We start from the raw sequence: 22,178 nt of genomic DNA, 5'->3' as shown, positions 1-22,178 counted from the left end.
GCTTTTACAGCCTTGGATTTGTTCTCTAGCCATTCCTGCGTAGCCATTTCGCACTTTGTCAATTTCATTTTTTAGACGACTATATTTCGTTTCGTCCGCTTCACTGATTGCGTAATTGTATTTTCTCCTTTCGTCAATTAAATTCAGCATCTACTGTGATATTAAAAGGTTTATTCTAGGCCTTGTGTTTTTACTTATGTTATCTTCTTCTGCTACGCCTGTTTCATCATCTCTCAAAGCTATCGATTTGTCTTTTACTCTATTCCTTTCTCATGTTTCATTCGAACGATAACTTATGTTCTCAACGATATTCGACGATTTCTGAATCCTATTTATCGACCGTTCCACAATTTCTTGAATTTTTAGTCTGTGTTCAGACAATGGTCAGAGACGCATACACGATGACTTCCCCTTGAAATACCTTACAGTTCAAAATACGGATCTGAAATGTGTATTACCATTGTATAAATCTATCGGAAACCTTTCACTGTTCCCAGGTCACTTCCACATTTACAGTGTTATTTGACGATTCTTAAACCTAGTGTTTGCGATGATTTAAATTATGTTCTGAGCAGAATTATACAGGTTGACTTCCTTCTTCATTCCCTTCCCCCAGTCCATGTCGTTCTACTTTTTCCTTCTCTTTCTTTTCCTACTGCCGATGTGTGTGTGAATTTCTAAGGGATCAAATTACTGAGGTCACCGATTCCTAGACTTACACATTACTTAAACTAATTTATGCTAAGAACAAATCACACACACACACACACACACACACACACACCTTTCGGATGACTCGAACCTCCGGCGGGAGGGGCCGCGCAATCAGTTACATGGCGCCTCAAACCCCGCGAGGATTTCCTACTACCGAATTCCAGTCACCCGTCGCAAATTTCCTGCTCCATTAACTAACGGAAAAATTTATTTTATCTCATCAAATATTCTTTCAATCTCTTCACCATCTATGGCTGAAGTTGACATATAAACTTTTATTATTGTGGCGGGTGCTGGGTTTGTATTTATCGTAGCTACGATAGTACGTTCACTACGCTGTTCACGGTAGCTTTCTCTTTTCTGTTTTCTTCTTCGTTATTACGCCAACTCGTGCATTAATCGTATTCATACCATTGATAGTGTTTTATTCTGTTTGATAATGCAACTTATACAAACATAACAAAACGCTTTAATTAATATCAACACCGTATCTTTGCAAGGGCGATAAACGTCCTCATTATCTTAACATCAGAATACACCGCACAATATTTTGACAGATCACTAACTGCATCGTTGTTCTTGACACTACGCTCATAGTCTCATAAACTGGTACTACTAAAACCAGCGTTACTGATTTCAGAGACTAAAATTTAGTTACTGGCTTTTTGGCCAGTGTACAAAAATTTAGCTCCGCAATACCTTCATCGTGATCAGATTAGATACGACTGCGTATTTATAGCGATAACGCATCGTTACAACCAGCAGTCCCCTCTTTGGTATTCTTGAGATTACACATGACAACATACACCACTTGAATGTCAACCGAGCGAGGTGGATCAATGATTAGCACACTGGACTCTCATTCGGAAGGACGATGGTTCAAACTCGCGTCCGGCCATCCTGATTTAGGTTTTCCGTGATTTCCCTAAATCACTTCTCGCAAATGCCGGGATGGTTCGTTTGAAAGGACACGGCCGACTTCCTTATCCATCCTTCCTTAATCCTCGCTGTTTGGTCCCCTCCCCCCAACCAAATAACCAACCAATTTCGATAGAAGCTGTTCAGAACGAATATCAGAAACACATCTACGACCTTATCACCTAGTATCCGAAACGAAGAATCGGCGCTACTCCGGTAAAAAATTTTCACCGCAGGTCACGGCACCAAACGCGTGAGATTGCACAGCACAAAAAGGAAGGATTCGTATAGAATACAATTCTGATCTTCATACTAGTTTCTCAAGAAAATGCCCCAATTCATTTCTTCACCCGTCCCCCAAGGCAGATGTAAATGTCTTGCCTCTAACTGCCACTGTTAAGAGAGATTTTAAGGTCTCTGCGTATACATTACATACAGGCTTTAACATGATTAAGCCTAAAAGAGGTGAAACGGTTTCTTGAAGGTGCCATACTCATGATCGTGTTTCGTAACCTTGTTAACTGTTCTTATTTTCCGTCTATTATGCACCATGGCATCATATGCAGGGCCAAAGTGTATTTGTAAATAACATCCCAAAAAAGGACGCGCACAAGTATCGGCGATTTCAGCTCAAGTAGGACGTAGTTTAAACTCTGCTATCACTGTATATACACAGCCATGGGATATATGGCTAACAATACTGAATGAATCATCTTAACTCTAGCAATCGATCACTGAACATTAAATATACCCAAAAAATGCAAATCGTCCAGAATATGTGGACCTGCAAGTTTCGAATTTAAATAGTGTACCGGGAGAACTGAACAATGAGAGAAAGAAGCAACGGATAATAAAATGGTTGCAACTCACTCATGTTGTTCGATGCCAAGGTTTCTTGCACCGGTATAGATATTTTTGCTGTAGTATGCTACTTTTTTGTATTTAGCCCGGCGTATCTCCTGTTTTCGTTTTTTGTTTATTCTTTTAAATTTTTTTTCAGTCTTTTGTGAATTACGGAGCAAATAACATCAGCTCAGGTGCTCCTACGATGTATGGTTAAAGCAGACAGTAGTAAGTGCATTTCGATGCCGTGAGCCACTGTTGTGACGAGGAGCTACTGAATACAGCATTTAGCGCGACGGAACGAGGCCAAGATGGCAGGCTGCAGAGAGGCCAGGCGATTTTACAGCAATCTGGCGCGGACGAAGCCGCAATCTAATTATGTAGAAGGGCACTGGGCGCAGCATTTGGCGCCGAGTCCCAGCCACCGCGAGCAAAGCTACAGCCATTCGCTGGCACAAGCCTCCAAAGTCGCTTCATCGTAAATGCCTACCGCTATTGCCGGTCGTCTAGCTACAAATCTGTTCTCGTGCTACCAGTCAAGCCTTTTAGATATCGCACAGAGCAACGTTCCTGTGCCAGCCGAAGTAAAATTCAACAGAATTCACCCTTTTCTAACAAAAGGTTGTGCGACTAGGTAATTTTTACGATAAAATTTAGTTGTCAAGTTTGTGTTCGAGGTAACTGCACTGAATTTGGCAGAAAAAGTCGAGGTCGGGTATTAAGACGAATCAGCTGAGATGGTTTTAATTAGATTCAGAGACAAGATATCATGACCATAGTTCTTAGCGTTTCTGCCTATACAAAGGCTTTGAGGACTTAGTGGAACACACTTCAGGGTTTAAACATAATCCTGAGACGTAGGTCTTTTGGAAACAGCAGATTTATGGCATTTACATACCATTAAAATGTCACCACCAGTGCCTCTTAAGATCATAAAAAAACACTGTAATTTTAGTATGTGTTAAAGTCATTACAAGCGTGATGATGATGATGATGATTTGGTTTGTGGGACGCTCAACTGCGCAGTCATCAGCGCCGGTACAAAGTCCCAGTTGTTACACAGTTCAATTTTCTTTTCACAGTCCAATCCAGCCACTGTCACAAATTAATGATGATGATGAAATGATGAGGACAGCACAAATACCTAGTCCCCGGGCAGAGAAAATCCCCAACGCGTCCGGGAATCAAACCCGGGACCCCGTGATCCAGAGGCAGTAACGCTAGCCACTAGACCATGAGCTGCGGGCCATTGCAAGAGTGAACGCGATACTAAAGACCAGAATTAACATCTAAAGGACATGGTAGAGGGCAACATAAATGAACTGCCGGCTGAAGATGGAGCTTTCTACCAGAAAACCATTGTTAACCTTCAAAACAAACTCGGCACGCAGTAGACAAGGTACATCGTCGTACCTCAGGTATGAGTTCAAGGGACGCTAACCACAACTGAACATTTTGCACCGTTATCAACAACAAGGTCCATGTGAGTATCGAACGGAGTCTCGCAAACTAGGGCCATCATGTGTCCCTAGAAAAATAAGTCCACTGGTGTCGTCCCTAAGGACTGAAATGGCAGTGGAACAGGACAACCGCGACCATCCCACTATTGGCCAAATCAAACGCAATTACTTACAATAAGCCACAGTGGAACCAATGTCCGTTACACCAAAAAACTCGGAAAATATCCCTAAACAACATCAGAAATGGTATCGGTGAAATTCAAATTCACTCAGAGTAACTACAGTTGTTCTGAGAAGCACTAAAACAGTGAATGATATAAATTTTATCGTAACTCTGAGTTTAGGATTAAAAAAAAAATTCTTTATAACTTCTTAGTACTGTTGAACTGACTGCAACTTCGTTATTTCCAATTCCTGTATTGCTCGCAGAACTTTTCGATTACAGACCCAAATTTATGTGCAAAATAAATACATCTAACCAGCGTAATTCATTAATTTCGGAAGAATTTCGTAACAATAGGAATCTTGATATAGTTTAGCACCATACCGAAGATAAACGACTGGGCCTGGAATTCCGGAGCGCAGGAAGAGGAAGACCGAACGTGGCCTCTATCTAACATACTTTAAGTACATTCGAGACATTCAGAAAACTGATCCCTGATGATAACTTGTGCGAGTCTTGCAATGAGACAATAATTTCTGTATATTTAACGAAATTATAGCTCATTTAATCCAATAACACTTTATTGAAGGATCGCTTCTAGCCAGCAGAACGCGTAAATTCAATTGTGACTCGTATATAAAGTTTCCCTACTGTTTCAGAACTTGCTCATAAAACGAACGTTTTACGTGGAAATGCGCGAGTAATTAAACGCTTCAGTGTAGACTAAATTAGGCCGAAATCATCACAGATCATTGTTATACAAAGTCAGGCACACGTTTCGCACTAACATTCTCAAAATGTACAAAAATATTTGATCTAATCATCCTAAGGTGATCGTTGTCCACTGTGGTCATCTAATCGAAAGGTGGTCTCGCGGTTCTAGGCGCGCAGTCCGGAACCGTGCGACTTCTACGGTCGCAGGTTCGAATCCTGCCTCGGGCATGGATGTGTGTGATGTCCTTAGGTTAGTTAGGTTTAAGTAGTTCTAAGTTCTAGGGGACTAATGACCACAGTAGTTGAGTCCCATAGTGCTCAGAGCCATTTGAACCATCTAATCGAAAGTACCGGGTGATCAAAACGTCAGTATAAATTTGAAAACTTAATAAACGACGGAATAATGTAGATAGAGAGGCAAAAATTGGCACACATGCTTAGAATTACATGGGGTTTTACTAGAACAAGAAAAACAAAGTATTGCTAGACGCGTGAAACATCTCTTGCACGCGTCGTTTGGTGATGATCGTGTGCTCAGCCGTCACTAATCATGCTTGGCCTCCCAGGTCCCCAGACCTCAGTCCGAGCGATTATTGGCTTTGGGGTTACCTGAAGTCGCAAGTGTGTCGTGATCGACCGACATCTCTAGGGATGTTGAAAGACAACATCCGGCGCCAATGCCTCGCCGTAACTCCGGACATGCTTTACAGTGCTGTTCACAACATTATTCCTCGACTACAGCTATTGTTGAGGAATGATGGTGGACATATTGAGCATTTCCTGTAAAGAACATCTTTGCTTTGCCTCACTTTGTTATGCTAATTATTGCTATTCTGATCAGATGAAGCGCAATCTGTCGGACATTTTTTGAACGTTTGTATTTTTTTGGTTCTAATAAAACCTCATGTCATTCCAAGCGTGTGTGTCAATTTGTACATCTCTATCTACATTATTCCGTGGTTTATTAAGTTTTCAAATTTATATTGACTTGTTGATCACCCGGTATAATCAGTATTCTCGTAATATTGCGTTCACAGTTCTGTCCGAGGCGCTAATGTGTTATAGCATACTCTCTAACTTTCTAAAATACTGCAGGCTTGTGGACGTAAGAAAATAGAAAACAACAGAACAAACTGTGAGGATGGGTCGTAATTTGTGCTTGGGTAGCTCAGCTGGTACGACTATTGCCTATCTGAGGCAAAATTCATGTCCGATTCTTGATCCAGCACACAGTTCAGAGAGTTCCATACTAGAATAACAGTTTAATTGCAGATTTTAGAGACTATCTAGACTTTCTGATGTCATTGTGTTATTTCTAAAGTTTGTTCTATCAGCAAATACAGTGAATTACTGTTGTCTGTTGTGCGGCTGGTCCCGGCGGAGGTTCGAGTCCTCCCTCGGGCATGGGAGTGAGTGTTTGTCCTTGGGATAATGTAGGTGAAGTAGTGTGTAAACGTAGGGACTGATGACCTTAGCAGTTAAGTCCCATAGGATTTCACACACATTTGAACATTTTTTTGAACTGTTGTCTGCATTTTTAAATTGTGAGGGTACAAATTTTAGAACAGGAGTTGCTAGGAATGTGCTTGTAATCTGTACCCTGGCTTGTGTACCATAGCATTGCCTAGCTGTACACTTCCCTCACCACCGCATCATGCTGCCTGAGCTTGAGGGTGGGAAGAGGGAGGGTGGGGTGGGGTGGGAATTGCGAATACACCGACTTCAAACTGCAATGTAGTCGCACCGCATGCGACTTGGTTTTGTATTTCATATTTTTCAATAATTCAGATCACAAAAAACAAATTGCAGTGAAACTTCCTGGCAGATTAAAACTGTATGCCGGACCGAGACTCGAACTCGGGACCTTTGCCTTTCGCGGGCAAGTGCTCTACCAACTGAGCTACCCAAGCACAACTCACGCCCCGTCCTCACAGCTTTACTTCCGCCAGTACCTCGCCTCCTACTTTCCAGACTTTACAGAAGCTCTCCTGCGAACCTTGCTGAACTAGCACTGTATATACAATTTACACGTCTACACATGCTCCGCAAGCTGTTGTCCAGTCCATGTTGGATGATATTTTGTGCCAGTATCCATTTTCTGTTCTACTGCCTTTACGTTTCGAAAGAGGGTAGAACGAGGATTGTGCTCTTCTGTATCCGCGATTATCTTTTTTATCTCTCTCTCATGATCACTACACCGTGGGATACAATGCTGGAAGCAGAATTGTGCCACCGTCTTCCTACCTTTCTACATTTATCCAACAGGGTTTCCCGATATTTGCGGCCCCTTTCTGGAAAGGATTCTCATTTTAGTTCCCCGAGCATTTCTGTTACGCTTTCGTACGGGCTATACTGACCTGTTACTACCTCAGCAGCACGCCGCTTATTTGGTTCGCTTATACTGTCGTGCTTACTTGGGGGACAAGAACACTGGAGCAATACTGTAGATATGGTCGCACTTGCGTCTTTTATACTTTTCCCAGAATAAAAACTGAAGATCTTAGTTGCCATGCTACTGACGTCACGTATTGTTTCCTTTTTACGAAGTTTTGCAATGTTAAGCCACGATAATAAATCATATGAAAGAAAACAATAGTTAACCAATAAAGGGTTTCTCTTATTACTAATTCCGTTACATTACTTATTTGAAGGAACATTTTTAACTACCTGAGCAACCCAGCGTTGTCCAGGTATTTATTTATAGCTGTGCCTGAGACACCGTAGATGTGGAATTTATTATTTACTTATAAAGCTTCTTTCTCTACGTTTGAAGTACTATGATTGGGAACATGACTGAAGCGCTTGTTTGCTTCATTAACACGGAAGAGAGTCACGTAGAGTAGGCTGGCATTTAGGCCCATGCCCGCAACATGCAACATCTGACCTTGTGCTTTGTTTATGGGCATGGCATAACAAACTCACCGGGAGTTGTACATCTTTAAAACGAAACGTTAAGTAGTTAGGAATAAGTGGGATTCGGGGTATAGAAACTCGCTCGCCTGCGCCATTTCCCATTAAAATTTCCTTTTGTATGACATGTTTCAGGGAATTAACTTTACGTCTCTGTGAGTAAAGGGTTGTGCAGAGCAAGATGAGACGTGATGCTCTCGATGAGAGTATGACGCACCTTGCTGTCGGAAGGAGTTTCCATAGAGCGAGTTAAATCCTGATGTTCTTGAGTTGCAGCAAGTCTCAACTCACGATCTTCATTGGATTCTGGACATCACGAAGTCCTCGGTCTTTTAGCCATTCTGGTGTATTTCGAAAGACTCGACAGTTTTCTAGGAACCCAAATCACAAAGCAAAATTAATAAATCCATTCTTCCTAGCAAAGAAAATAAATGAGAGCCATCATAAAGATCTAAGCAATGTCGTTAAGCTTTTAATAGACAAAGTGAAATCTGTAAATTCATATATCCTAGCCAAGTAAATTCAACGTTAGTTTGCATTAAAAAAAAGCTTGTGGCACTTAATTCTGTCACGTATGAAACTTCCGAAAATACATTTGTCACTGGTTTTAAAAAGTAACAGCGCCGTCTATTGGTTCTTTGGTATACTATGCAACCAACAACGCCGGCTATTGCTTCTTTGGTGTACTACGCCGCTGTTATCAACCATCTGAACTACTAAACTGACAAGATGGTTTTAGATAAAATTTTAAATTAAAAACTTTTTTCGCGTGGCAATTTTGATAAAAAAAAGCAGATAGGTTGCCTGAAGCTACTCTCAAGTTACATGTGAAAACCCATGGAAATTTGTTAGTTTTGGAGATTAGTGTGTTGAGACAGACAGGATGGTTTTACAGCTTCATTTTTACCGACTCGATAACATGTATGGTCTAACGAGACTTATTACATTAATCTACGTAATTAACATTTCGTCCTTGACAAAATGCTCAATACTTGCTCAGTAATGCTATGGATTTGTTACAGTCAGCACCACTTTGTAACAGGCATGCCTAGTTTACACAACACACGGTGCGCAATGTAGAACTCATTGAGTCTAATATAGGTATTGTTGCGAGATAAAACCGAGAATGGCCTACTGTGAACCTGAAAAATGTGAAAATTTTTCTGTTGTCGTAACTTAATAATTAGTGAAGACAGTTAAAACGCAAAGAGAAAAAAAGGTACAGTATCTTTTAGTTGAAACTTTACTTTAGCGAGCCAAATAAAAAAAAATACACCAATGGATACACATCATTACTACAGACTGAGTGTAATGCTAGAAGCACTTTGAAATTGCGCTCCGAGTTTGCTATAAATCGCCATAAATTTTGGAAGACAATTCGGATTTCGTGTCGCAGCTACATTTTTATTTGAACGCAATTGATAAACACGCTGCATGCCATTATGCCAGGTGCCATTATTTCTTCGATGTTTTTATGCTGCAGTTTTGACTGCTTTCGTTCTAAAGTGGGTGTACATAATTGAAACAGAGATAATATAAATTGCGTAACAATGCTTTTTGCAGGTGACTGCCGCTTTCGTAAATATGTTACATGAATTGTAATATAAACAAGTCAGCTATATGAACATTGTGTTACACAACTGTTCCTTTTTTAAACAAATTCCTGTTAGTTACGAAACAGCTTTACAAAGAGAGAATTACGAAATACGGTATCGTATATGTAAACTTTTTTCAAAGCCCTAGCGAAACGTAATGTCTCCGTCATTGACTCTAGGCAGATGCGCTTTGAAAGTAATTTAGTGACACTAACAACTACCATAGTTGCCAGAATTTTAGCTCCGAACGGTACCGTGTAATTCTGTAATACTCTTTGACATGAACGGTATATGGCAATACCTTTCGTATCGAAGACTTTCAAAATATAAACTCAGTGGTGTCCCTCGCTAATTTGTTGCTGCAGAAATATACAGTCCTTAGTAGGGGAAACCGACCACAAAGACTGACGACTCACAATTTAGGATAACAAAGTAAAACTAGCTGAATTTATAATCATTTGCATCAACTAATGACAAGTAAAAATCAGAATAATCATTAGCGACGACTGCCGTGTTAAATCGTAACCAATCAAAATACATGGAACAACAGTGACGTAACGTGGCACGCGTAAGCAATTTTAATTTTCGTCCACCTTGCGGACGACAGAAGAGGTAGAATTAACTTATCGTACACTCACCACAGGCCTTAGGATCTACAAGAAAGCGATTATATAAAAACACATCCATAACGCACCATAGTGTCCTTTAAACTATATCCTGAGTGTGTTCTCTGTGTCTGTGTTACAAGCCCCAAGCTTTACCAAGATTACGCGTGTTTATCGAAGCACTGCTTTTTGGTCTTTAACCTTCAACCAACAGATGTCTGAAGGTATCTATCAAATGTGAGTAGAGTATTTGCATCAGCGTTTGCGGCCAAACAATATTTTACTGCAGCAGCGGCCAAAGCGCCACTGTTGAACGTCTCTAATTTTTAATTTCGTATTATTATTATTGTAATATATGTTTGAACATCATCTTTTAATGAGATGAGAGTGTGATGATTGCTGACAGGATCAATAAATTTGAGGTTATGGGAGTACAGACAAACGACCTTTGACATGGCAGAAACTTCTTAAAATTGCAAGTAATCATCAGCTCGATGACGCTAAGACTGTGCGGTTGTTAGGGATGGGAAAATATTCATGATGCCGACCAAAATCAAATACCATTGATCGAGACCAGGCAAAATTATATTAGGATAGTTCAAAAGCTCTATTTCATATATGTTGGTAATCTCCAGCTAAGCACGCGCTAGCTAATTGAGAAGCGCTGTGTCTTACTTGTACAACAGCATGAAGTTCAACCCTTGGTACTGGAAACCAATAGTGATTACCTTAGTTAAAACACTCGTAACTGTTAATCCCTCCACGTAGAACAAGGAAGAACAACTCGTACTCAAAGACATGTGAGCCATTATGGGTCATGCTTTATAATGCACTGCGAACATACTTACGCGTGTTGAAAAGGAAACGGGTTTCAGAGGATAGTTAAAATCATTTGTTGTTGATAAATGTGATATAGGTTTAGTAAGTGCTCAACAATTAACGAGGACCTAGTAATCTGTTCACTGATATACCGTATATGCTATGTTTATCTTTGCGAAAGAAGGTTTCTGATGATCGTTTTCTGTTTTCTCTTCGAGATGCAATGAACGAATGTGGTGCAACAGTAGTGGTGACGGATATAGCGTCGGCAGGTGCCCATGTGTTATATTCCTCAACAACTTTATATAAAGCGTTCATGTGTTTACTTTTATCAGAAGTGCAGTTAGTACAGTATCATGTTATAGTTACATAGTTACAGCGTCGTTTGTCCTTCTCTTGGACGTTGTAATACCTTTGTAAACCACGTACATGTGGTTTTTTTCCCTAACCATGTACGGAGAGAGGTGGCTAAGTCAGTGAATGCGCTGGACTCGTATTTTTGGGGGAGGAGGGGAGGTAGGAAGGGAGGGAGAGGAGTTTGTGGTCATCCTAGCTTGAGTTTTCCATGGTTTTCCCAAGTTGTTAGGGTGAATGCTGAGATAGTTCCATTGATTAGGGCATGGTGAAGTTCCTTTCCTATCCACGTCTAATTCTACCCTACGTTGCGTGTGTGTTTTATGTATGTGTTTACTGTTTCCGTATTGCATACGACATGTCCAATACTGTTGTACTATATGGTCCAAGGACGAATAAATAAATAATAAATAAAATAAACTGGATCCCCTCTACAATCGCAAAGCTAAAGAAATTTGAAATGCGGCTGCACCGTCCACCGAAAAAAAAAGCATGGGTGGATAACAGATCAGTGATTACGTATTTTGTCCATATGTTTCCAAACAATTAGAGTTTTATCCAACTTGTCGTCGATGGAAAAGTAGAAGGGATACATGCTCTTGGAAAGAGAGGAGTTTCATGGGTCCAGAATCACAGATAATGGCTCGATATTGAACGCATTACCACAATACAACAGCCTGGAGTCAAAAAGAATGTTACAAAATAGTTGTTAATCTTCTTTAAGGACATGCCACTAAAAATTATCATTGTTTCAAAAGCAATTCTTTTGTATCTCAGGAATATTGTGTTTATAACTCAGTAATACTTTAAAAAGTTAGATATTTAAACTTTGATCATCTCTGTAGTCTGTGTGACGGTCTTCTATCTGCTGGACCATGACAATTCGAGCCATGTGTATAAAACTGGCACTAGCATTAGTCGATCATAAAATTATTGCACCTAGGAGTGAAGGCGCCTCGGTCGCCATATCGCAAGTTTTTATTGTGATATTTCACGAGGACGTGCTGCACCACTTGTTTGTATATGCACAACTGTCCTGGAAGCATTCACAGTGCGATGCGTTTTCCTTAACCACCACTATACTTGTTTGCCGTACCGTCACATCGTGTTTCCCACAACGGCCACGGTGAAGTGCAATAATGACGTAGTCGGGTAAGGCACAATCCCGTTAAAAGTCCCCACGGGAAATGAGAGGGGATGGTCGAGTATGCGATGCGGAGAGAAGACACGTCGAAAACGGCTCGTAACAACGGTGTTTGCTTCAGACATTAGGGCGGGACAGACAAATACCATGGACCACAGAAGCGCTGTATCGTGTTAATCTAGACAACGTGAGCAGTCGTAGCACCAAAGGGGCAATGTGACAGAAACTCACGGTTTGATAGGTAAGTACACGATGCGGTAGGCCGGTCTGTACGGTATGGTACCCAAGCTGTCAGACCGGCGGCGATTCTTGACGAGGTCGCTGTCGCGTTTCTTCATGAGGTCGAAATCGTGTTGCACTGCGTACGTGTAAGGCACCATTCCACTGCCACTCACTGTAACACCCGGCGCCCGTCAACAATCTGGGATCATCTCGCCTCGACACCGAGGTTTGTCAGAGCACAAACAAACTCGCACGAGGAAGGTCGGCTTGCTCGCGGGCTCGGCTACATACTGAGTACAGGGTGCGCCGAAGAGTCCGGGAAGTGACGCGCCACGAGGCCGGCGCGTGAGCCGACACAAACTCCAATCTTTGACGTCCGCGAGCGGCCGCGGCAGCCAGTAGACTGCCATCAGCTGAGTGACGGCCGTAGATAACTGACAGAACTCCCTGGTGGCCGGCCGCGCAACTAACCCGCTCATGCTAGCCGCGCGCCAGCCTAAAAAAAGTACCGTCTAAGGAAAACACAGCCAAGCCAACGCGCTCTTCACTACCCGCGGCCCCGCGCCTAATCCACTCACCTACGAGATCCGAAGAACACGACAGCTATGACCACTAACACATTGTTTTCGTCGGTCAACACGCATCTAGCACTTCAAACACTAATCTGCTCTCCTTAGCAGTAATAGTTCTGTTCATCAGTAGACAGCTTTTTCACGGATGTTGAACGTGTCGCAGTATTATAGATTAAGAACAAGAAATACAATTTACATACGCAGGCATTTCTAAACGTTCGTGGAAAGGTTTTTGTCTAATAAACGGCGTCCTAATAAAAAAGGCACAATTTAATTTTTTAGTAAATACGTAGGTGATTTGAAAATTTGAAACATTTTTATCTCGTACACTTTAGTACACAATATTTTTACCTTTGAAAAACAATATCGGACATATTTTAACGATTCATAATGGTTTCAAATGGCACACAGACAGTGGAAGATTTACACGATGCTTCAAAGAAAAATCCGACAAAGTTTACGGGCAGGTTCCTTACACCAAAACAAAGAAAACAAAAAAAAAATGTCTAGTAAAAAACTGCGCTGAAGAGCATATCTTAAGAGTAATTAGCACTTGTTCATGAGAAGAAATTTGTTTCACTCTAGCGAAGACGGAAAAATTAGACACTAGCGAAGATGAACAAAAAATGGTTCAAATGGCTCTGAGCACTATGGGACTAAACATCTGAGGTCATCAGTCCCCTAGAACTTAGAACTACTTAGAACTACTTAAACCTAACTAGCCTAAGGACATCACACACATCCACGCCTGAGGCGGGATTCGAACCTGCGACCGTAGCGGTCGCGCGGTTCCAGACTGAAGAGCCTAGAACCGCTCGGCTAGTCCGGCCGGCGAAGATGAACAAAACGGGAAAACTAAGATCACAGTTTAACGTCCCATTGACGGCGCGTTCGTTAGAGTCGGAGCACAAGCTCGGATTAAGAAACGCTGGAGAAGGAAATCAGCCGTGGCCTTTTCGAATAAATCATCTGGCATTTGCTTGGAGCGATTTACTAAAATCAAATAAAAAACGTAAATATGGATGGCCGCACAGCGATTTGAACCGCCGTCCTCCCGAATGCGAGTCGAGTGTGCTAACCACTGCGCCACCTCGCTCAATCAAAGATGAATAAGTCCTCACAGCACTTAAGGTATGCATTTTAGAGCCCGGGTTTACTAGAAATGTTTCACTTATTACCGTATAAGCTACCTGTCCTTAAAGAGTATCGGTAGTTTTCTTTCGACACTGTATATTTTATAAATGTATACAACATAGAGCAAACAATTTCGAGGAACTTCGTAATGGATGTCCTGTGAAGCAGTATCTCACAACATGCACCTGCAACTGCTTCACACGCTCAAGACGGAAAGCGTCATGTCAAAGTTAAAAACCTGATAATGGAGCTTTCGGACCGAAATACCTATCAGAAATAAAAACTATAAAAACGCTAACAAAAACGAGATATAGATAGCCGACCGACTTTTACTCATAAACCCGCCCTGATAGCCACGCGTTAGCACACCCTGGATCGAATACGCCTTGCAGATTGACGACGAGGAACGAGGAGGAGGAGGAGGAGATTAGTGTTTAACGTCCCGTCGACAACGAGGTCATTAGAGACGGAACGCAAGCTCAGGTGAGAAAAGGATGGGGAAGGAAATCGGCCGTGCCCTTTCAAAGGAACCATCCCGGCATTTGCCTGAAGCGATTTAGGGAAATCACGGAAAACCTAAATCAGGATGGCCGGAGACGGGATTGAACCGTCGTCCTCCCGAATGCGAGTCCAGTGTGCTAACCACTGCGCTACCTCGCTCGGTGACGAGGAACGGTGTGCCGGAGAGCCTGGATGGGGTTTTTAGGCGGTTTCCCTCATTCATCTAGATGAATACCGGGTTGGTCTCCCATACCACCTCAGTTACACGATTCGCATGGGTTAACAATAGTCGCCGACAAATGGGGTACACAAACACCGTCCGGTGTCTGCAGAAGGTGGGAGGGCGGGGGGGGGGGGGGGGGGGCGGTTGGCCAGCTTGTGAAGATAAAGGCCAGGAAAAAGAAGAAAAACGGACTTTTATTCACAATATATCCATCGAAACTTTGTAGACAAAAAATAGGCGTTTAAAAAACAGTTAGTGACGTTTTTGTACATTTCTGGATCTGTTTCCGCAATGAGGCGCTCAGTTTGCTCCTTTGATTCAGGAACAGTTCCAGGTTTGCTTGCGTAAACACTTGACATCATGTAAACTCACAGCAAATAGTCACCCGCGCCATGTCACAACACTTTTGTGGCCAATTCTGGTATCCATGGCGTGAAATGGCACGACCGAGAAATTTGTCCAGCAATAATGTGCGCCGCGCGGGATTAGGCGAGCGGTCGCAGGCGCTGCAGTCACGGACTGTGCGGCTAGGCTACTAACGGCGGAGGTTCGAGTCCTCCCTAGGGCATGGATGTGTGTGTAAGCTTAGGGACTGATGACCTTAGCAGTTAAGTCCCTTAAGATTTCACACACGTTTAAACATTTTTGAATAATGTGCGTGAACGCGCGCTGGTGGCGTCATTTTGCTGGACTCACTGGTTTTCGATGTCCATTCTCTCGTATCTTGATCAAATACACTTACTTATCATATTGTGATGACGTACGCCATCCACTGTCACTGTATTTCCGGTGGAATTCTTGAAAAGTGAGGCCCAGCCTCTCCGCCCGTCCAAAATACGTATCGCTCGCTGAGTACACATCAGCTGTTGAAGTGTTACGTGAAGAGTCTCGCCGGTTCAACCAGACACTTAGGTTTGTTGATGTAGCCGTCCAGCTGAAAATGGCGCCTCATCACTGAAGATGACATTCCTCGCAAAACTGTCATCCATTCCCACAACCAATCGGAGAATTTAAACCGTTGGAAATGGATCTTGATGACTCTGAGCACTATGGGACTTAACTTCTGTGATCATCAGTCCCCTAGAACTTAGAACTACTTAAACCTAACTAACCTAAGGACTTCACACACATCCATGCCCGCGGCAGGATTCGAACCTGCGACCGTAGCAGTCCCGCAGTTCCGGACTGCGTGCCTAGAACCACTAGACCGCCGCGGCCGGCGGAAATGGATCTGTTGGCAGTAGTTGTTGTATTGGTGCAGATTTAGATCTTTCGTGAGAATACACTCCTCAGAAAATTTAAGCTTATGAGCGTCGGCGTATCGAGGTTTGGGGATCATTCTGAAATTTACTTGAAGTAATTTAGGAAATCACGGAATGCGCAAATCACGATGTCCAAATGAGGAGGGAGTATGTTGGACAGGTTGGACAGGATGTATAGTGTTCTTATTACCATTGCAAATTCATTCTGTATGAGTTAGGTTTTGTGATTCTTGCCTGGATAACATTAATGATTACTTAAAGACAACTTTGATAAGGAACAAATACAGTGCAAGAGATTCCTGGATAATAAATAGCTGCTGATTATGCAGTTGTAAACATACATGCAAAACTTCTGTAGCAGAAGGAACGATAACACAATTTCAGGTAATTAATCAGAAATTAAATTTGATGTTTTGAGAGTTATTTCATATTAAAATTAAAATTTACGTCTCAGACAAAACTTCAGCAATTAAATACATAAGATAGCTCGTTTTCGTAAGGGGGAAAAAAAGAAAATTACTGAAAAGAGGGGAAGCTCTACAACTGCTTTTAAGTTCTAATTACTGAGTGCGGAAAATAACTCTTCCGAGTTTCAGCTGATTTCTTTTACCGCAGGTTAGGTATTTGTTATATGAATGACACGAAAACAACAGAGTTAAAATCCTTCGAATTACAACTGCAACTCCATGAAGGCAGTACAATCAATTCAAACTGAGATGAAATGAGCTACATGCCTGCATATGCAAATGATTAGTATTTCAGCACAACCGTACTAAGTAGGTCATCGGTGTTATGTGTAACAGAAAAGATTAAACTGCGTCTTTTTCATCCACAAATAGCATCTGAATGTTATTTGTTTATGAGAATATCATGCTATGGCTCGTGTGAGAAGGAGAAACGTCTAGCAATACATGTCGGAATTCTACAGTGGCCGGCCGTTGTGGCCGAGCGGTTCTAGGCGCTTCAGTCTGGAACCGCGCGTCCGCTACGGTCGCAGGTTCGAATCCTGCCTCGGGCATGGATGTGTGTGATGTCGTTAGGTTAGTTAGGTATAAGTAGTTCTAAGTTCTAGGGGCTGATGACCTCAGATGTTAAGTCCCAGAGCCATTTGAACCATTTTTTGGTAGTATCATGGCCTATCAATGATGCGGTTTACCGTTCCTTGGTATGGCTTACGTGGGTTGATTAGGATAACACAACTCTCATGCAAATATGGGATCGATGGGTCAGGGGGCCATACTCACCGCCATTCAGGAACAGTGTAGTACCACGCGACTAGCAACTGAGAGGACAGGCTTTGGTTCAATCGGCTGTTGAGAATCGTAAAGTCACGTCATGAAATGTGCTCGTTTGCAGCAAGAACAAGTATCAACACGGGCAATCCGAAGACAGCTTGAGCTCCACACTCAATAAGCACGGATTCCCTCGACGCGGCACACTGGACTCGCATTCGGGAGGACGACGGTTCAATCCCGCGTCCGGACATCCTGATTTAGGTTTTCCGTGATTTCCCTAAATCGCTCCAGGCAAATGCCGAGATGGTTCCTTCGAAAGAGCACGGCCGACTTCCTTCCCCATCCTTCCCTAATCCGATGAGACCGATGACCTCGCACTTTGGTCTCTTCCCCCAAACAACCCAACCCAACCCCTCTACGCGGTAGCATAGGGACACGCGCCGACAGCGGTGCGACCAACATGAACTGATACATAAGTCGTCTTTTTCAGAACCTCCACATACGAATACTTCCATTGCCATCCCTATACAGACTCAGCACGTCCATTCGTCACCGTCACACAAGTCCAGCACCAGGTATGGGGTTCCATTGGGTGTTCCATTGGGTACACAGCACAATTATCTGTGGTACTTTAGACCGCAGACGTTACATTTCTAACGCGTTAAGACCAGTGTCTAGTCCGTGACGTAAAATTTCAACAAGAAAAAGCAAGACGGCATATTGCCCTGCTGCGCCCATCTTCGGCCGTTGCCCTCGTCACCACGTTTCTCCGATACCCCACCCACTGAAAACATCTGGTCATGGGTTGCCACACAACCACTCTCCAGCAACTGCTATTGACAAACTATGGCACAGAGTTGAAACAGCGGAAAATGACGCACCTGGTGGCTGTAACTAAAGTGTAGCTATTCTCAGAAGCTTAGTGTGGATTGTAAGTATCGTATGGCAGCGTAACTTGGTAGATATTATAATGCGTTAATGCGGAACCGATTTGCGCTGGGAAAAAATTAATTCCGATTTTGGCCACCAGATACAAATCTGGCTTTGCACAGCATCTCGGCGACGTCTCCAGTTCTCTCAATGAACAAATTGCATAAGCGGCCGTTAATGATATCAATATTTTGCCTTTCTCGTTCGTTTGATCTTTTCTGCCTACATCCCGTTCCTAATCAATTATATATGCAAACATTTCTACAAATCTTTCTTGCATCCACAACCCAAATTTGCACCTGATGGCCAAAATTGAACCTAATTTTTTCCAGAGTAAATCAGTTCGCCATAAACGGATTATAATATCCATCAAGTCTCGCTGCCGTAGAATAATTTCAGGGTACACTGGACCTTTCTCGATAGCTGCACTTTAATTATAACCAACCGGTACCAGTATCGTACCACCCACACTCAGTTCAAATCTATACCCAGCAGGGTTAATGAAATTGTTGCTGCCACAGTGGCAGCTCCGTGCACTAACTTTCGCACTCTATATGCCCCCAAACCATCTACAAATTTGATAATGTATACGTACTACTACAATGTGTACGCAAAATACGTAAGTTTTGTTATTTTCTATTTTCCTTGCAGTCGCAATGGCCAACAGTGTACGTATTGCAGTATGTATCTAGCAACCATTGTGTACTTCCGTGCAATAATTTTGCTAGTGAAAAATGGTCTATAAAATAATCATATTCTTTGAAAGCGCAATTTCCACTGAAATGATCGTATGGTATTACTGGCCAGGTGACCCCGTATTGGATTGTTCAGCCGCCTAGTGCAAGTCCTTTGATTTGGCGCCACTTCGGCGACTTGCGCGTCGATGATAATAATGAAATGATGATGAGGACAACACAACACCCACTGCCCGAGCGGATAAAATCTCCGGCAGGTTATCGAGCCCGGGTCCTTTGCATGTCAGTCAGAAACGCCGATCACTTCATAAACTAAGTTCCTCACATTCTTGACCATACGTAAGCCTACAAAAAGGAGAAGCCAATGGCACCGCCACTTCTACGCTAAACTTAAGAGGCAGTCCCCAAAAACCTTCATCACTTCCATCCCCGTCGCACTAACACGTCCTCGCGAAGACTGGCGATCGCCTTCGACATCAGCGGGAGAAAACCTGCGTGATCACGACGCACCAGTAGATCATCGATGCACGTCTTCACGCAAATGTGTATAAAAAATCGTGGAGGAGATCGAATCTGTAAAATGAAAGGAAGGACGTGTCAGCTGCTGCTAGCATGGACGATCCAGCTGCAAGGGGGTTGCGGAAAGCACTCCGGAGAAAGTTCAAGAAATATTGTTGGTACTTAGCGTTCTTGACAACTGCACAATGTCGGTCGTTAAGGTATTCTCAGAAATCGAAGGCTGATTTGTTAGTGCCAGCAAACAGGTAATGGACAGAGTGCCCGCTAGTCGAAGTCACTGAGTGAATCTTAACCACTCAGCTACTGAGATGGACACGATTACCATTAAATGCGATTCACTCTCAGCTCTATGAATTAGGTAATCTATAGTTCGGAATGCTGATAAATAGTTCTTACTTACAGATTTTTAAGGAGTCACACGGACTGAATCACATAGGCAGATCATATATGAAGTAAAATGCTGTGTTCGTGCTCAGGATCTCCCTCAAATTATTTTGGGTGTTCCTCTTCAGCAACATTTCTCTGTAGACGACAAAACGAGTATGTTTCTTCGAGAAAAATGGAGTATCAAAAGTTTCTCTCTAGTGCAACGTATCCCGCAACAGTCTCTATTAAAAAGTTCTGTATACAGCAAAGCTATTCCTGCGTTCGTTTTCTCGGGCAGGATAATAGCAATAGCGGTCTGAAGTCTGTGCCAAAATCCTCGTAAATATTTTGGTCTCGAGTCACCGATGCCACGCTGTCAGACAGAAAAAGCATTTCTGTTTAAGCACGGCGAAGAAAATAGCACTCGTTACATTCCAGTTCCGTAATGAGCACCCGATTCAAAGGTGGTGTGCTGAAACACTGGTAAGTGAGGCTCTGTATTTAATTGCTTGGAACAATACAAACCGTTAAGTCTTCTACTGGCACCAGAGGATAGAGTTACGCACGCGTCAACGTACGTATAAACACGCGTTCGTAAACATACGAATATAAGCAGGAAGGGACGCGAAACGCAAAAACAGCTGTACTGTAGGTTTAATGTGTGTTAAGCGCATAAAGAATGCCCTGTACATGCCCTGCATGGTACACAAACCACTGGAAACTGCTTCTTAGATAGTAATTTCACTGTAAAGTAATTACGGATTTTTCTCACCCCATTCACTAAGGAACATTGGGAAACTGTTTACCAATACAGCTTTAGCGCGAGCTACTATTAATCTAAGTTCATCTCCACTGCCTGGAGGGGAAGCATATTTAGGTAGCTGAAGAATGTTTGTAGTAACCTTATGAAAACTTGTTCTTTGATGTTTCTAAGTTTGTTTTCTGGAGACAGTTAGTTGCCTTTATGAGAGTATCTGGCACTTAAGGTTTTTCAGCACTTCTGTTACAAACATATGACCGATTGTGATGCCTTTAGTAGAGTGCGCTCCACGTAGAGTGCATGGTTCATTCTGAAAACAGCCCATGGCTAAGCCATTTCTCTAATATTCCTTTCACCCAGCTACATATACTGGAGAAACACTTAGAAGCTAGAAAAGTACATCACGTATTTGCAGAATAGAAGCCGTATCTGTGGCCGGACAGCGAAATCGGTAAGAGCATTGCAACAGGAAAAGATTCAGGTTCGATTCGTGATGAAGCTCAGAGATTTAATTTTTCAGGTAGTTTCAAGTGCGACATGGGCCTCATACGCTCGAACAGAATTACACTGTATGCCTTAAAAGACTACTACAAACAATATCATTCGTAGTCAGACTGCATTTCCTACAAATTCATTACTTTTATGACTGGGTTTCATGACGATTTTGATTCAATAATGCCTTCCTTCTAGCACGTCTAACATTACTTGGTAAATGGTTGTTGACAAAATTTTCTAACGCTTCGATAGCATTCTCAGGGAAACGGTCCACTGCATCACTTGGGCTGGGTTGGGTCGTGTGCCATCGTGTGTTACAGAGGGTGTGAAATAAGTTATTTTCCTTGGGACACGTGCCAGTCGAAATACGTTTTTGGCGGTAGAGAGCGTTAATGTTGAATTCCTTGAGTATCAAGAAGTAAATGTGACCACAGAAATTGGTGTCTTCAGATATTTGTTGAAGGCAGCGTTAGAAAGAAACAGGACCTGTTTTGTCTTAATTTTCAATGCGTATTCCTAATGTTTAATGGCTTGGTAATGGAATGCTGAGAAAGTGCTGTGAGTACATTCATACACATATATCCGGTCACCACCTTATTACAATAGCCAACACAGCTAACCTAAGGGTAAATGTAAACGATTCACAGAAATGGGAACCAAATAAATGTCACGTGAAAACGATGGTTAGCTCCCAATAGAACAAATTATATTTCTTGCTAACAGTATTTCGTTTACTTATACCGGCGCACTAAATCTTCGACGGCTTCTAGAGCCAAAACACGACAATGGCAGACGCAAGAGCTGTAGAAAATAACTTCACCTCGCCGACCAGTGCGCCCCGTACTAATATCTCTACCAAGTTTTGCAACATCCTGCATGTAACCGCAAAGGTTGAGCGCTCTCTCCGCTCGCCAGTAGTTTGCTTCCCACGCCTATAATTTGCTCATGGATTTTTCCTTGCCTGTTTATCCGAGTCTGAGTTTTCCGTGAATTTACTAAATCGATTCAAATGACGAGTGGTGTAG

The 22,178-nt window shown here is 42.5% G+C and overlaps 1 protein-coding gene and 1 non-coding gene across 2 annotated transcripts in view; both read right to left on the bottom strand.

Moving 5' to 3' along the window:
• Positions 1 to 22,178, bottom strand: part of LOC126297841 (cAMP-specific 3',5'-cyclic phosphodiesterase-like) — a 1,751,676-nt gene that overhangs the window by 904,012 nt on the left and 825,486 nt on the right. The gene's annotated exons all lie outside the window — the stretch shown is intronic.
• Positions 6,649 to 6,723, bottom strand: Trnas-cga (transfer RNA serine (anticodon CGA)). Its single transcript has one exon. It is a non-coding gene; the product is annotated as a tRNA-Ser (tRNA).

Source organism: Schistocerca gregaria, chromosome X, assembly GCF_023897955.1.
Source record: "Schistocerca gregaria isolate iqSchGreg1 chromosome X, iqSchGreg1.2, whole genome shotgun sequence".
NCBI lineage: Eukaryota > Metazoa > Arthropoda > Insecta > Orthoptera > Acrididae > Schistocerca > Schistocerca gregaria.
This window is presented reverse-complemented; position numbering and strand designations above follow the sequence as displayed.